General features: G+C 45.1%; 1 protein-coding gene across 2 annotated transcripts in view; it reads right to left on the reverse strand.

The window, feature by feature from the left end:
- TRIM37 (tripartite motif containing 37) overlaps positions 1 to 16,550 on the reverse strand; it is a 291,747-nt gene that overhangs the window by 159,737 nt on the left and 115,460 nt on the right. The gene's annotated exons all lie outside the window — the stretch shown is intronic.

Genomic DNA, 16,550 nt, shown 5'->3' on the forward strand with positions numbered 1-16,550 from the left:
TTAAAGACCGGAGGTTCAGGATAAGTCGATACTTCTCTGATGGCTTTTTGATGACAAATATATGGGAGTAAAACCCCTTGCCCTGGTCTGGCCGGGGAACAAGGATCAGGACTTTTTGATCTAATAAGTCTCCAATTTAGAGACCCAGAGCGTTTGCTTCCTCTCGATCTCGGGGAGGAAAGGTGACCAAAAACCGCTCCGGTGGTTAGTAAGATAACTCCAGCCTGTACCCATTGGTCACTAGGTCCAGGATGAAGGGACTTGAGGTGACTGCCGTCCATTGTGGGAGAAAGGACCTCAATCTTCCTCCCACTGGGGGATCCGAGTCACTGTGGCTTGGCGGGTTGTTGAGGAGGATTAAACAAGACTCCCCCTTACCTCTGCCTTTGTGCCCCGTACAATGCTTTTTGGGCCTGTTGTCCTTTTCCTTAGGACCCTGCTGCCTACCTTGGCCATGAAAAAAAACTTTCTGGCTGTGGGTTTTTCTTTTTCTCTGGAAACGCCTTTTTCCTATCAGCTGTGCGTTCCAGTGCCTCCTGCAGCCCTGGGCCAAAAAGATGCTCACCCGTAAGGGGAAGACCACAAAGGCGCAACTTAGAGGCTGAATCACCTGACCAGGTTTTAAGCCATAGGCTTCTTCTGGCCGAATTTACTAAGGCCGAAGTCCTGGCTGTCATTCTTACTGACTCAGCGGAAGAATCAGCCAAAAATCCTGCTGCCTTAAAAAGGAGAGGGAAGTACTTCAAAATCTGCTCTCTAGAATGTACCAGCCAACAAATGTGTTTGAATCTGAGTCAACCATACCTCCAGATTTCTGGCTACACATGTGGAGGCCAGAGCGGGTTTGAGATTCCCAATAGCAGAATCCCAGGCTCTGTGGAAAAGGATATCCCCTCTTTTGTCCATCGGATCCCTAAGCGTGCCCATATCATCAAACGCTAGGTCCGAGTTTTTTGAAACCTTTGAAAGAGGTGCGTCCAACTTAGGATTATTGTGCCACGGCTCAGATGAGTCCTCCTCAAAAGTAAACCACCTTTTTAGGTTACCAGAAAAGAAAGGCTTTCTCTCTGGATTCTTCCACTCCAGTTTGATAGTATCAATCAGGGAACTATGTACTGGAAAAACTCTAGACTTCTTCTTATGCAAACCTTTATTCATAAGATCATGTTTAGATAATTGAACCTCCTCCTCTTTTAATTCAAGAGTAGTATAGATAGCCTTTAATAAGTCATCCACATCCTCTAAAGAGAACTTAAACCTTGAGCCCCTTGTGGATTCTCTATCCCTGGGCTCCGTATCTGACCCTGATTCTTCCAGAGAAGAACAGGTAGATCTGACCTCAGCTTCAGAGTCTTCACTCTACGCCTGCTGTGGGGTGCTACTGATTGAAGCTCTAATTGAAGACGGTCCCTCAGCTGGTGTCTGAAGCTTGCCAATTAGTGTTTTAAATGAGCTGAAGGTAAACGTAAGCTCATCTTTGACTGAAGACATTTTCTGACAGGAGGTTACTGGGCCATCTTTTACTAGGCCTTCTATACAGGTGGGACAAACTGCTTTGCTCCATGAGGAGCTCAATTTGTTTGCGCAAACCGCACATTTCTTTTTTTGTGGCTGAGCTTGGGCCTTGTCCTGAGTCTTGGTCTGCAAGACAAAATAAATGACCCACAATGTAATTAAAAGCCACCCAATCACTCCGAAACACCACGTGCAGGAGGGAGGAAATGTGTCCCCTTACACCCACTACTACAGAGGGGGGAGGGGGAGGGAACACTCACAGGGATAGCAAGCTGGTGACAAAACACCCCAGGCTTACCTGTGAGGTGCTGGTGTTGGGAACCGCATCCGCTGCCTGTGCAGGTATTGCTGAAGGATCCATCCTGCCCCTCTTGGTCACCCACAGCCTGGCTGCTTTACACCAAGAGAACGCCAGCAGCCAGCGTTCCCTGGAGACTGGAACCGTGTCTCCAGCGCCCGATGATGATGTCATATGCCTGGGAAGTAACCCTCTCCAGGCACTTCCTGTGGGCCAACTTGGAGCTCTGTAGCTCCGCCCCCTTGAGCGCTGCGGCTTCCTCTATTCCCTGCACAGATCAGCCACGCTGTCGGAAGGGAAAGGACACTGCCGCTCAGCTGAGCTTTTAGTGCTATGCACGAGCTTGGGGCCCGATATCACACCGGTCCTGGCCCTCTCCAGGCACTGAGGACAGGGAACAGCAGCACAGCCAACTTCCCCAGCGGTGATGCTGCTTCTGGCAGAGGAACAAGGCTAGTAATATGCCCCCAAAGTAGCCATACAGAGCCCCTGCTCATGAGACCTATGGGAGCAGGTTCCAGGAACATGTTACCCCCCTATCCGAAGGAAACACAAATAACTGACATGGGGCCTGGAGGACCGCCCTTTTATCTGGTGGGGGTAACGTGTTTCCTGTCCTGGTAAGAGGAGCCCAAGGTCTCATGTGCTGTCCTGGAAGACGCTTGGAGAAACAGGCATTGTTCTTACTGGTAACACTGTTTCCAGTAGTCTTCAAGGGCAGCCCTTGAGAGATGGAGCTCCTCCTCACACACAGAAAACACATTGCCAGTAAATTCTTTAAAAGGCGGTCCCTCAGGTCCCTGGTCAGTCATCCAAGAGAACCGAAGGCCGGAATCTGAAACTCATAAAACACAACCCCACAAGGTTAGACATTAGGGTGGGTTCATGCTGCCCTGGAAGACTACTGGAAACAGTTACCAGTAAGAACTAACTCTGCTTTTCCCCAAGTCATCTTCCAGGTCAGCCCTTGAGAGGATAACCGAGTACTCACAGACTAGGGTGGGACAACGGCTTGGAGGACCTTCCTACAAAAAGCCTGGTCCTGGCTGGAAATCAGATCCAGCCTGTAATGCTGAACAATGGTCAAGAATCTTGACCAATTTGCTGCCCTGCAAATTTGCTCCAGAGTGGTTACCGCCTTCTCTGCCCACGAGGCTGCTGAAGGCCTTGTTGAATGAGCCCTTAGATCTTTTGGAAGTGTTAGCTCCATAACATTCCAGTATAGCTGCCTTGAGCCATCTGGCTAGCGTTTTCTTGGACGCTTATTTATTTTTTTGTTTGCCAGCATACAGGATGAATAGAGCGTCTGATGCTCTGAACTCATTGGTGATTTCAAGGTACTGAAGGAGACATCTTCTAACATCTAGAAGGCTTAGTTCTTGCTCTTTGCTATTAGCCGGTAAACTACAAAATGAAGGTAGTATATCCTGGGATTTATGAAAAGTTGACGACACTTTTGGTGTAAATCCCAGGTCTGTTGGAAGGACGATTCTATCATCGTGAATTTTGAAAAAAGGGTTCTCTGACAGACAGAGCCTGGATTTCCCCCATTTTACATGATGTAGTGATAGCCACGAGGAAAACGGTTTTGAGTGTCAGCAGGCATAAAGATGTATCTTGTAGCGGCTCAAAGGGACTTCTGATAATTCCCCTAAGTACCACAGACACATCCCATGTGGGACATTGTGTCTTTGGTGGTCTGTATTTTGCCAACGCTCTGCAAACGCAAGAGATCAACGGGTCTTCTTGTAGTGTTTGTTCTAGATACACTGACATTGCTGCTATCTGGATATTCAGCATACTGAGAGCTAGACCTTTATCAGCACCCTGCTGCAGGAACTCAAGAATAGTCGGTGTATCCATCTTTTGTCTGTTATTTTCCGTGCACCGGCGTTGACATTTCTCCTGGTCTTTCTGTAGATGGCCCTGGTGTTCAGCTTCCTAGCGCTCAGAAGCGTCACCACCACTTTATCTGAGAGTCCTTTTGTTCTCATTATGTCTTCCTCAGTAACCAGGCCGCCCATTTGAAGCTTTCTTGTCTTAGGCTTTTTAGGGGACCCTGACACACCAGGTCATCCCAGTGAAGAAGTAGCCACGGCTCTTCTGCTGATAGACCGAGGGAACTGATAGAACCAGGCTCTCTTGGGCCAATATGGTGCTATTAGTATGAGCTTTGTTTGCTCTTGTAAGAATTTCTTCACCACCCAAGGAATCAGATGTACCAGAGGGAAGGCGTAGCACATTTTGAAATTCCATGGGTTTCGGAGTGTGTCTATCCCTAGAGGTCGGTCTTGCGGGTTTAGAGAGAAGAAACGCTTCACCTGGTTGGTTTTCCGGGATGCAAATATATCTATATTTGGTACTCCCCAGCAGGCTGTAATTTCCCTGAAACACCTCTGGGTATAAATACCCATTCCTCTTGGGAGATCTCTTGGCTGAGGAAGTCCGCCACTTGATTGTTTTCCCCTTTAGGTGGACCTCTCCCAGCTACAGTAGGCTCCCTTCTGCCCATCGACAAATCTGGTTGGAGTAGTGGCTTAAGGAGGGGCTCCTCATGCCCCCCTGTTTGTTCATATAGGCTACTGCCATGGCGTTGTCAGACAGGATCAGGGTGTGATGACTTAGTTGGTCTTGGAAGTGTTCTACGGCTTTAGGTTTTAGCCATAAGTTCCCTCGAATTCAAAGACGCCTGGATTCTTCCAAGGACCATGTCCCCTGAGCAGGTTGCCCTGCTAGGTGGGCTCCCCATCCCCAACTGCTTGCGTCTGTGGTCAACTTCCGTGAGGTTTGGAAAGACCATGCCAGACCCTGGTTTAAATTTGTGTGGATCCTCTACCACCAGAGCGACCTCTTCACGGAGGCTGGGAGTAAGAGCGTCCTGTCCAGATCTTCTTGTTGATTTCTTTAGAGAAAGACTCCTAGGGGTCTTAGATGATATTTGGCCCACTGTACTGCTGGTATCGTTGAGGTCATCAGACCAAGAACCGACATCAGCTCCCCGAATGATATCCTGAGGTTGTTCTGTATAGAACTCACTCTCTTGACTAGGCCTTGGATCTTCTCCTCCGGTAGGGACGTCTTCTGCTCTATGGAGTTGAGCAGATATTCCAGAAATTGAATGTTCTGAGTGGGACACAGGTTGGATTTTTCGATGTTTAAAATCCAGCCCAGTGACTTCAGCCATAGTTGAGCTTCTGCGAGGTCTTATACCAGCTGTACTTCTGATGGTGCTGCAAATAGTAGGTAATCTAGGTACGGTACTACTGTCATCTTCAACCTCAGAGGGGCCAGGGCTTCTGCTAGGAATTTGGTAAATATTCTCGGTGACTAAGGTAGCCCGAAAGGAAGAGCCCTGCTCTGGAAATAATCCTCCTTTCCCCATCTCCGGGATTCTTCTCGAATGGGAATTTGGAGATAGGCATCCCTGAGATCCATGGTCGCCATGAAAGTTTCTCGTTCGAAGGATATTTTTGACCGAGAATATGGATTTCATGCGGAATTTTTTGTATTGTATCGCTTGGTTCAGGGATTTTAGATTTAATATCAATCAAAACTTCCCGGAAGGTTTTTTGATCATAAAAACGTGAGAGAGTAAAAACCCTTTAATTTTTCTTCCTCTGGGACTGGAGTAAGGACTTTCTGGTCTCCCATCTCCCTCAGCAACAACGGGAGAGCCCCTGCTTTTTCAGGATCCCTGGGAAGTTTCGTTAATAAAAATCTCTCCGGAGGATGACAATTGAATTCCAGGGAGTAACTCCATTCGATGATGTCTAGAATGAACAGATTAGCTGTCGTCTTCTGCCACTGAGGTAGGAAGAAAGTCTCTTTTCTTCTTGTGTACGCTCTCTTCGTCCACGAAAAAACATTTTGTGGAGGTTTGCGCATTTCAGTAGGGAAGGTTTTCTTCCTGCTGTTCTTTCTAGGGCTTCGCCCAAGCCTGTCCCGAACAGTCTTCGGAGAATGGGAGGTTGCATAGTCTCATTTTGGATGCAGGGTCCCTGACCAGGTCTTCATCCAAATAGCCTGTCTGGCTGCCACGGCTAGGCCTTCTCATCTTTCTGCCAGTTTGACGGACTCTGCGGACGCATCCGCTATGTAGCCGACTGCCTTAGAGAGAACCGTTAAGGTCTTCAAAATTTCTTTCCTAGGCATACCATTTTCTATATCAATGGTTCTCAACTCCGGTCCTCAGGACCCACTAACAGGCCAGGTTTGCAAGATAACTAAAATACATCACAGGTGATATCATTTGCTGCTCAGTGATTGCAGTATTCTAGTCTGCATCTCCCCAAAGTAATACTTAAAATCTGGCCTGTTGGTGGGTCCTGAGGACTGGAGTTGAGAACCACTGTTCTATATGGTCTTGCAGTTGGGAGAGACAGAATTCAAGGTTTCTTGCAATAGCTCTATTTAGGATAATGTCGCCCCTCTTGTCCATGCATCTTTTAGATGCCCCATATCCTCGAAGGCCAATGAGGACTTTTTGGAGACTTTTGATAGTGGCGCATACAGTTTAGGATTCTTATTCCACACTTCCTGTGGATCGTCACTGAAAGGGAACCACTTACGACTAGCTGCAAAGAAGTGCTTCTTTTCTGGATCTGCCCACTCATTCCCTCATTCTTCAAGACATCCGACATCACTTGGTGGACCGGGAATACTTTGGACTTTATCTTCTTAGGACCTTGGTACATCTGGTCATGTTTTGATGGAAGTTCTTTTTCTTCCTCTATCTCCAAAGTATCATATATAGCCCCAAGGAGGTCCTCTACATCTTCTAGGGACAATTTGTACTTGGGCCCTTTTTTCTCTTGTCCTCCATCCTCCTGCCCCGAATCTGAGCTGTCGGTGGGAATTACTCTAATTGTGCTGTTACCCCCTTGTTTCCTCACCGTCTCCTGCGACCTTGAGGCAACTGATCTGGGTGAGGCTGTGGGAGAAAAACTTTCAGAGGGGGCCATCAGAGGTTTAACCTCTGCAATACATTTAAGATCCTTAAAGGTAATAGCCTTGTCCTCCCTCACGGATCCAAAGATTTTTGTAGAGATTGCATCTAACTGTTTAACAAGTCTGTCGATGCCCACTTGGCATAGTGGCTCTGTGTATTCCAAGGGCATTTTGGTAGCACATTTTGCACACCGCTTTCTGGGGGCTTTGGTTCTTTAGGAGGCTTGGCCTGCTGTAACAAACACAGGGGCCCACGGCTGTGAGAAAAATACACTCAACCTGCCAAACAGTGTGCACACCCAGTGACACCTTACTAACCCCTGTAGCGTCCCAGCCAGCTAGAGACCACCACCATCTAGCTAGCTGTTCCCAAACTGGACAACAAAGTGTCACCCACTGGTGCCTACCTGTGTGCTGTTGGTGCCTGCATCCCTGGGAAGATGACAGAGCATTGTCGTCCTGGACCTTCCTGTGGCGTCCATGCATTCCACTGCAGTCGTGTCTACGATAATGGCACCAGCCGGCCATTCAAGCTTCCCGCGCCTTTAGGGGGTGGACCAGTTCCCCGGCGCACACCGATGACAACACTGCGCTCCGGAAATGATGCGCTGCGTATTCCGGGTCAAGAGGCCTCCAGCCACGGGTACACGCACCCCCCCCGCCAGAGCCTCAGGGGGATGGTGTATCGGCGCCTCTCTCTACGCCTGGGCTCAGAAGAAGCAAGAATCCGGGTCACCTCCTGCCCACAGCCTAATGAGGTTTGCCCGTGGCTGCATGTCTGACCTCCTCCGCCAACCATACAGTAAGGGTGCACTCACCTCCGCAGCCCAGAAGCTCACACCATGCTCTCCCTGCTTGCCATGGGACACATGCCCCAGCTCAACCCTTGGGAGATGGAGCCTCTGGTGGTCCCTTCAGGCAACATGTCTCCTCTGGACGAAGAAAACACCAAGACTGACCAGGGACTGCCTTTTAATATACATCTGTCCCAGTGATCATCTGTGCACATCTGTCCACATGGCTAAAAAATTATTCAGCAGCGAGGAGGCTTTCTATATACGCCAGAGATTGTCGGATGAGAGTAGCAGGGAACTCTCTCCGTCAGACTCGGATAGAGAATATGAGCTAGTAGAAAGCAGTGACTCAAATGAAAACGGAGGAGGACAGAATCCTAACAAAGAGGTTCAGAGATTTGAGCAGTCGCAGGCATCCACCAGCAGCGCAATAATTCCTGAGGCATGCACCAGCAGCGCAGCACTCCAGGATAATAGGCAGGCATCCACCAGCGATTCTGCAAGTCCTTTTGCAGTGGCAAGCACAGGCAAGGAACAATCCTAGATGATAGGCCAGATGATGCTAGTAATGGGGCGTCCTATCCACAATGAGACAGGGCCTATACTAGCCTCCCAGACATTCTATTGTATCCATGGCTGCCCAATACGTCGGCAGAACCTGTAATTCCCCCTTATACAGCGCAGCCAGGCAATCAGATACAATCAGAAAACGTAACCCCAATTTATTATTTCCATGTATTTTTCACTGATGATCTGCTGAATTACAGCAGGAGCAGTGTAATCTGTATGCCAGCCAACATATTGTCAGCAATCCTGATTCTTCCTATCCCCATCCTTTTGTTTGAAAACCCCTCACCGTGAAAGAATTAAAAATTTTCCTTGGACTAACCCATGGGGCTGACAAAAAAAATAAATTAACTCCATGCCTACTGGTCTACCCAACCTATCCACCATATGCCAGTCTACTCTTCTTTGATGCCCAGAACCCATTACGAAATAGAGATTTTTACATTTCAACAACAATGCCCAGTGCCTCCCTCAAAATCATCCTGATTATGATAAATTATTCAAAATTCGGCCCCTAATCAATTTTTTTGCTCCAGCTTCAAGCAAATGTTTACCCCCCATATAAATATTTGCGTAGATGAATCCCTAGTCCACTTCACTGTAAGACTTGGCATTAAGCAATACCTTCCAAGTATACAAGCCAAATATGGGGTAAAATTTTACCAGGCATGCAACAGGGCCACGGGTTACATTTATGATTTTAAAATTTATGAGGGAAAAGGACAGCCAGTTAACCCCCCAGATGCCCTACCTATATAGGGACAAGTGGCAAAATTGTCTGGCAGCTGATAGAACCACTGTTTGGGAAGGGTTACCACCTATATGTAGACAATTTCTACACGAGTCTCCCACTTTTCCCCCCATCTCTACCTAAAGAAGACTGTGACCTGCGGGCCAGCAAGGACCAACCGCAAGGGCTTCCCACAGAGACAGGTCACCAATAAATTGAACTGGGGGGGAGGGGGGCAGTATTCAGAATGAAGCAGTACTAGCACTAAAGTGGAGAGATAAAAAAGGTATCTACATCCTTTCCACAATACATGATGATACCTTGGTGGAACTCCAGACAAGACGAGGTCCTGTCCAGAAGCCAAAATGTGTGCATGAATATAATCTCATGGGGGGGTGGATATGAATGACCAGCTGATGCAGCCCTACTTGGCCACTAGGAGATCACTGTTTTGGTATAAGAATGTTGCCATTTATTTTATTCAACTAGTTCAATTCATATGTTATTTTTTCTAAGTTCACCCAAAGATCCCTAACCTATTAATATTTCAAGAGGACATTATTAAAGCCCTTCTCTATCTCGGGTATCCCCATGGCAAAGCCCCCGGACAAATTTGCTCCGATACGTTAGCCAGACTTCATAAAAGGCACCCCCCCAGATACCCTCCCTCATACCCAAACAGGCCACCGCAAACCCCCCAAAAATGCTGTGCATGTTCAAGTAGAGGAATTTGCCGTGACGCCCGATACTAATGTCCCCAATGTCCCTCCTAGCCAGGCCTTTGAATTGGAGAGGGTTATCGGATCTATCACACGTCACTACACTATTAGTGAAGTATATGTGATGTGAAGATATTTTTCCAGTTTCTAAGATTTCTGTATATGACCAGGCCTGTTTATCGACTATGCCTTTGCCAACCACATTTCTGCCTTCCACATGAATTGACCTCTGCCTGTTAAATGACCATGATTTTAGCCTGCCTCCTGAACGGATTGTTTGCCCTGCCACTGTATTAGTGGGATTCAAGACCGCACAGGGGTCTCACTTATGTGAGGGGCTCCAGAATAGTTTTTCCGAGTGGAGAAAACCTTTTTCTCCGGGACTTTGTTTTCTTGGATTAGGGTCTGGAGACTCGGAGGCCTCAAAGAGATTTGGGTGGGAAGAAGCCTCTACCCCTGTCCTGAGATCTTACCTGACCGAGGCCCTAAGCCTTATAGTGCTGCCACCTGAACTGGCCACGCCTCTGCACCATGTTCTTGCCTACTGCCAGGACCAATAATTTGGCATATCCCTGCCTGCTGCCTGGACAATTCCTTTGGCTGTCTGGAACAATGCTTTGCCTGTGCTCGGACAGTATTCCTGCCTGCTAAAATCAAAGGTTTTTTTACCCTTTGCTCAGCAGAATGTATTTTGGGGTGTAATTCTTGGTATGTACATGCTATGTGTTAGAAGCCTGAAGGTGCTACTTGCACGTTGGGCCTATGTATGTGGTCAGGCTGTGGAAAAGTCTCACACACGTAGTATCGCCATACTCAGGAGGAGTAGCAGAATGTATTTTAGGTTGTCATTCTTGGTATGTACATGCTATGCGTTAGAAACATTTTAGAAATTGACAACTTTGGGTAAAAAAAAAAAATACGGTTTCAAAAACTTGGAAAAAAGTTGCATGTTCATAAGACTAATTATGCCTCAGAGAATATACATTGGGGTGTTTTCTTTCCAAAATGGGGTAGTTTTGTGGATAATTCCATTGTCCTGGTGGCTCCAGGGCCTTCAAAAATGTAATAGGTCGTCAGTAAATTAAACGTATAATTTGTGCTCCTAGAACACCTGATAGTGCTCCATGCATGTTGGGCCTCTATATGTGGCCAGGCTGTGAAAAAGTCTCACAAATGTGGTATTGCCATACTCAGGAGGCGTAGCAGAATATATTTTGAAATGTAATTGCAAGTTTATCTATGCCATGTGTGAGAAATAACTTGTTAATATGACAATTTTGTGGGAAAAAAATAAATCTTCATTTTCCAAACTATTGTGGGCAAAGAATTGCAACTTCAAAAAACCCACTATGCCTCTCTAAATACCTTGGACTGTCATCTTTACAAAATGGGGTAATTTGGGGGATATTTGTACTGTCCTGGCATTTTAGGGCCTCAAGAAATGCGATAGGCAGTCAGTACATCAGGATTGACCCATTTTTAGTTATACATAGCCTAGCTTGTAAGCTTTAAAACATTCACACAAGACTATTATCATACACTTAGTAGGATTTTTTTTACCAAAGACATGTAGCAGAATACATTCTGACCTAAATTTATGCTGAAATTTGATTTTATTGGATTTCTTTTTAAAACAAAAGTAGAAAAATTTATTTTGTTTCAAAATTTTCACTCGTTTTTCGATTATATCGCAAAAAATAAAAAAAACCCATTGGTGAATAAATACCACCAAAAGAAAGCTCTATTTGTGTGAACAAAATGATAACAATGCCATTTGGGTACAGCGTAGCATGACTGAGTAAATGTGATTCAAAGTGCGAGAGCGCTGAAAGGTGAAAATTGGTCTGGGAAGGAATGGGGTGAAAGTGCCCAGTATTGAGTATTGCACCATGTACCAAGGTGAGCGTCACAGAATCCGGTGTCCGAAGCAAACATAACAGGTCAGCTTGGCCAGGGTATGGTTACCAAGATGTACATCAAGGGTATCCGTTCTGGAAACTGCTAGTCAGCCATAAGGCAATAGGAAGATAAATCTTGGTGAAAGTAACAAAAAGAAGGGGAAAAAAAATAGAAGAAAAAAAAATCTTTAACAGGAGAACGGCCCATCAAGGACACTAGCAAAGAAAACTGAAGTCTTACAGAGTGGACAGGGTTTTATGGGTACATTGGGGGCGATTCCCAGCAAAGCTTTTGTAAGTGTCCTATCACGAGAAGGTAGCACTATGTAACCCATGGTCTAAGAATTAACTGTACTGAACAATTAAACAGAGGAATTTTGAATTACCTGTAAAATCCATATCTTAACCGCTTCAGCCCTGGAAGATTTTACCCCCTTCCTGACCAGAGCGTTTTTTGTGTTTCGGCACTGCGTCGCTTTAACTGACAAGTGCGCGGTCATGCGACATGTCTCCCAAACAAAATTGACGTCCTTTTTTCCCCACAAATAGAGCTTTCTTTTGGTGGTATTTGATCGCCTCTGCGATTTTTATTTTTTGCGCTATAAACAAAATAAGAGTGACAATTTTGAAAAAAACGCATTATTTTTTACATTTTGCTATAATAAATATCCCCAAAAATATATAAAAAAAAACATTTTTTTTCCTCAGTTTAGGCCGATCGTATGCTTCTACATATTTTTGGTATTAAAAAAAAAATCACTATAAGCGTTTGATTGGTTTGCGCAAACGTTATAGCGTTTACAAAATGGGGAATAGTTTTATGGCATTTTTATAATTTTTTTTTTTTTACTAGTAATGGCGGCAATCAGCGATTTTTATTGTGACTGCGACATTATGGCGACAGGTCGGACATTTTTGACACATATTTGGGACTATTGTCATTTATACAGCAATCAGTGCTATAAAAATGCACTGATTCCTGTGTAAATGACACTGGCAGTGAAGGTTAACCACTAGGGGGCGGGGAGGGGTTAAATCAATACTAGGGAGTGATTACTAACTGTAGGGGGGATGGGCTAGCAGTGTCACTACACTGATCACTGCTCCCGATGACAGGGAGCAGAGATCAGTGACACTTGTCACTAGGCCGAACGGGGAGATGCTGTTTACATCAGCATCTCCCCGTTCGTCCTCTCCGTGAGGCGATCGTGGGTATCCCCGTGGCGATCGAGTCCGCGGGACCCGCGACCCGACTCACGGAGCTCCTGGCCGGCACGCACCCAATGGCACGGCGGGGAATTCAAATGGACGTACCTGTAAGTCCATTTGCCCAGCCGTGCCATTCTGCCGACGTACATCGGCGTGCGCCGGTCGGGAAGGGGTTAAAGTGTAATATGGGACACACAGGCATCTTATTGATACACCAGGTGTTCTAGGCTTGTACCTTTAGGTGATTGGACACTGGAACGCTTTTGAGGATGTTTCCCTGGGGTACCCCCCCTATAAAAACCCTATGTTCACCATGTGGATCCTTTGTTTTTAAGCAAGCAATGCAGAGTAACAAGTAGAGTTTAGGGAGGGCGGGCTGTATCCTGCATTGTTATCTAAAATAAGGAATTTACAGGTCAAAATTCCTCTGATCTCAATCATACAGTACAAGACACATTTATCTTATTCAATCATCATGGAACGTCCCCAAACATATTAGGTTTTATAGGCTCATCACTCTCCACATTTCCCAGTTTTTATTTTTGTGATCACTTTTATACTTGCATGCTGGTTTTTAGAAAATATTTTTAGAAATAAAATACCATTTTTTTTTTAATCTACACCATATGGAAGCATTTTCTTTTTCCACATAATGCTTTGCTGAGAGTGGCCCTACTATCAAGATCCAGTTTGATGTACCAAGGATTGGAGGTCCATTTGGAGGTTTTCCGTCTCTTTTCTGGATCCCACCCTGGAAGTCCTGGACCCTGCTGGGCTCCATACTTTGGCCATTTGTGGCACTATGTCTGTATCACTCCATGTCGATGACATAGGAATCCACCCGTTCCGGTATGGGCACATGCACCACTTTATTTTTGATGATGCAATATCTTTGATGTCCACCATACCTACAGTGTTCGGGTCTTCACCACTCTTCACTAGAAGATCAGCCTTGATTGGACTATAACCCATACACCTGTATATATATTTTTTCACATTTTCCAGGGCCCCCTGGTGTTTGGTTACTCATTCACTGAGTTTATGTACATTTTTTGGACACTTTGTATATCTGATTTGTTGCATTATTTTTCTCCACCAAACCTTTCATTTATGTATTTGCTTGGTTAGCGCGATACTATAGAAGGGTGGGTAACAACTTGATAAACTCAACAGTGCCAACAGGCGGAAAAAAAAAAAGGTTAAAAGAACCGCATTGAGAGTACCACTGCAAAAAGCTTGCATTTGAAAGCCACATCAGTAAAAGACTAGTCATTCACCTGGTAAAACTTTGAAAAAGTTTGACCAGAAGACCAGGTGGCAACCTTACAGGGTTGGGCAATTGAGGCTTGGTGCCTAAAGTCCCAGGATACTACACAACAGATCCAGTGAAGTGTGCACGTAAGAGCTCATGCAGAGGTTTATGTTTTATTTAGAGCATATGCTCTAGCAATCAACTCTCTTCTCCACCGTGCTGGATTTTGAAGCGGGGTGCCCTTTGCGAATACTGTATTAAAATGGACAAAACAGGGAATATATTTGTTTAGGAAAGTAGTAGCATTTAGGTACACTCTAATACAGGGCTCAAAATTTCAAGTCCTGAGCTACTAGCCAGGCCTTAAGGGTTACACGTCACCAGTTGCCCAACCCAACCCCACCCATCCCCTGCCCCTAAACACGCCCTCATAAATTGAAATGAGACTGACATGTTTTATGCAGAATTAAGTTACAAAAATAAATATTAACAACAACTTTATCAGTGCCCGTCAGCACAGCGCAACCAGTGCCCATCAATACAGCCTCACCTGTGCCCAACAATACAGCCTCACCTGTGCAGAGGAAGAGTCGAGCTGGCCGTTCAGAGAGCAGGGATTGCCCGCTGTAAGAGCTTTCATTTGAATTGCTCGCCAGCCATCATTTTCCACTCGCAAAATGCGAGCAGGCGAGTGGAACATTTGAGGAATGCTCTAATTATTCTATGTCCAGGCAATGTAGAGAAATTTCCTTTGGGTGCTTAGGAGTAGTAGAACAATGTCCTCATTGAAATGGAATGCTTAACCACCTTTGGAAGAAACAATGGTCTAGGGCGTATTACAACTTTGTCATTGTGAAGTATGAGGAAGTGCTCTTTACAGGACAGGGTAGCTAGTTTATTTAGCAAATTTTTCACCACCCGTGTCCCATTGTGGAGATTTCACTTCCTGCCCCATAGCCAAACAGAAATGAGAGGAAATTCCTGCAAATTGAGGGAATCCCTTGGGGACCACCAAGTCTCCATTGAAAGATTTCCACTCTATGACTTTTCTGGAGACAACTAAAATTGTGGGTTTTTCTTTTACTTTCAATGATAATGCTAAACAGGACAAATACAGAGGGTAAATCTCCTTAATTGAGGCACATACAGCTATAAAAACTGACAGGGGTTTAAATCCCTCTCCACTCTGTCAAAAACTAAAAAAAAAGGTTTTGCCTTTAGCTGTACTTTACGAAATTTGGTTCAAACCAAATCACTTTGAAAAACTGGAGTAGCAGCTAAACTCCTGGACTTCATCCAAAACTGTGCTGGACGATTTCTACAGATCTGATAAACATATCGGCATATTAACTGCGTATAAGAAGTCTCCTTCCTTTACTGTGCCTACTGGGATACTGCTAATAAATGGGGGTCTGTCTGATCATTTCTGCTAGAGGCTCAATAGCTAAAGTAAACAAAAGTGGTAGACAAGAGACAACCTATTCACATGCCCTAATGAGGAGGAATTGGGTCGGAGATAATATTATTCACAATAACGTGGGCATAAGATTAAATATATAAAAAAGTTACCCATACAATAAATTTAACTCCAAAACGATTTTTTTCCAAAACATAGGTCAAATAAGGCTACTCTTTAGAAACAAAGGCCTTATGAGTATTTAATGCTAAAATAGCCTTGGGAGACAAAAGGAGACAATAAATGTAAAGGTTAGTGAAGTGCCTGCAAATAATAAGGTGTGGGCCAACCGAACACGAACCCAGCTTAGCCAGAATTTAGAAGAGTGGGGATGAATTTGGACATCCCTACTAAAATCTGTGAAATTGGTCTACAGGATGCACAAGACAAGTAGTTTAAGAATTGGTACAATGAATGCATAACCGTGCAAAGGTGGAATGGAATATACCACTCTACACGATATCCATCCAGACCTAGGGTTTTATGCTTACAGTAGGAAGAAAGGGTATGCCCAGCTTTTTTGTTATACTGTAGGGGAATTTAGAAATTTTCTTCTGTGTGGGAGAGACGGCATAACTTATGTGAGCCAAAGTAATTCACTAGATCAATGGGATCATATTCGACCTATGTTTTATACAGCTCATTTTAAAAAATAGAGGAATGCCAACATAAGTGTCTCGGGAGGGTCGTAATGTTAGATTAGCATGAATTCTTGGTATGGCTAGAGAAACCTGCTCCAGTTTGGCCAGGTAAGCAAAAAGGGAGACACTTTTACAACTCAATTCAAGTATATGTTGTGCCTGATCAAGAAAACGTGTGATTTCCTTCAGCAATCGTAGGTTAGTAATCATGTTGACTGCCTTTCCATGTCTGGAAGGTTTCCAAAGAAGGGTTTTGTACATTGGACTCTCTGTCTCTAGTGTTTCCTGTCCCAATCTATGAATCTTTCCCATATTAGCTAGTGACCGGCTTCTGTTGAACAGACAGAGGTACACAATTTGTCCGGGTCCCACTGAACTGGCTGAATTTCTACACCAGTATACCCAGGTTTACTGACTAAGTAAAACCATACCTTGGATGGTGAAACCTTGCAGCCTGTATCTTTAACCACTTAAAGACCAGGCCTATTTTTTACACTTGGTGTTTACAAGTTAAAATCGGGTTT

Source organism: Aquarana catesbeiana, linkage group LG02, assembly GCF_042186555.1.
Source record: "Aquarana catesbeiana isolate 2022-GZ linkage group LG02, ASM4218655v1, whole genome shotgun sequence".
Classification (NCBI taxonomy): domain Eukaryota; kingdom Metazoa; phylum Chordata; class Amphibia; order Anura; family Ranidae; genus Aquarana; species Aquarana catesbeiana.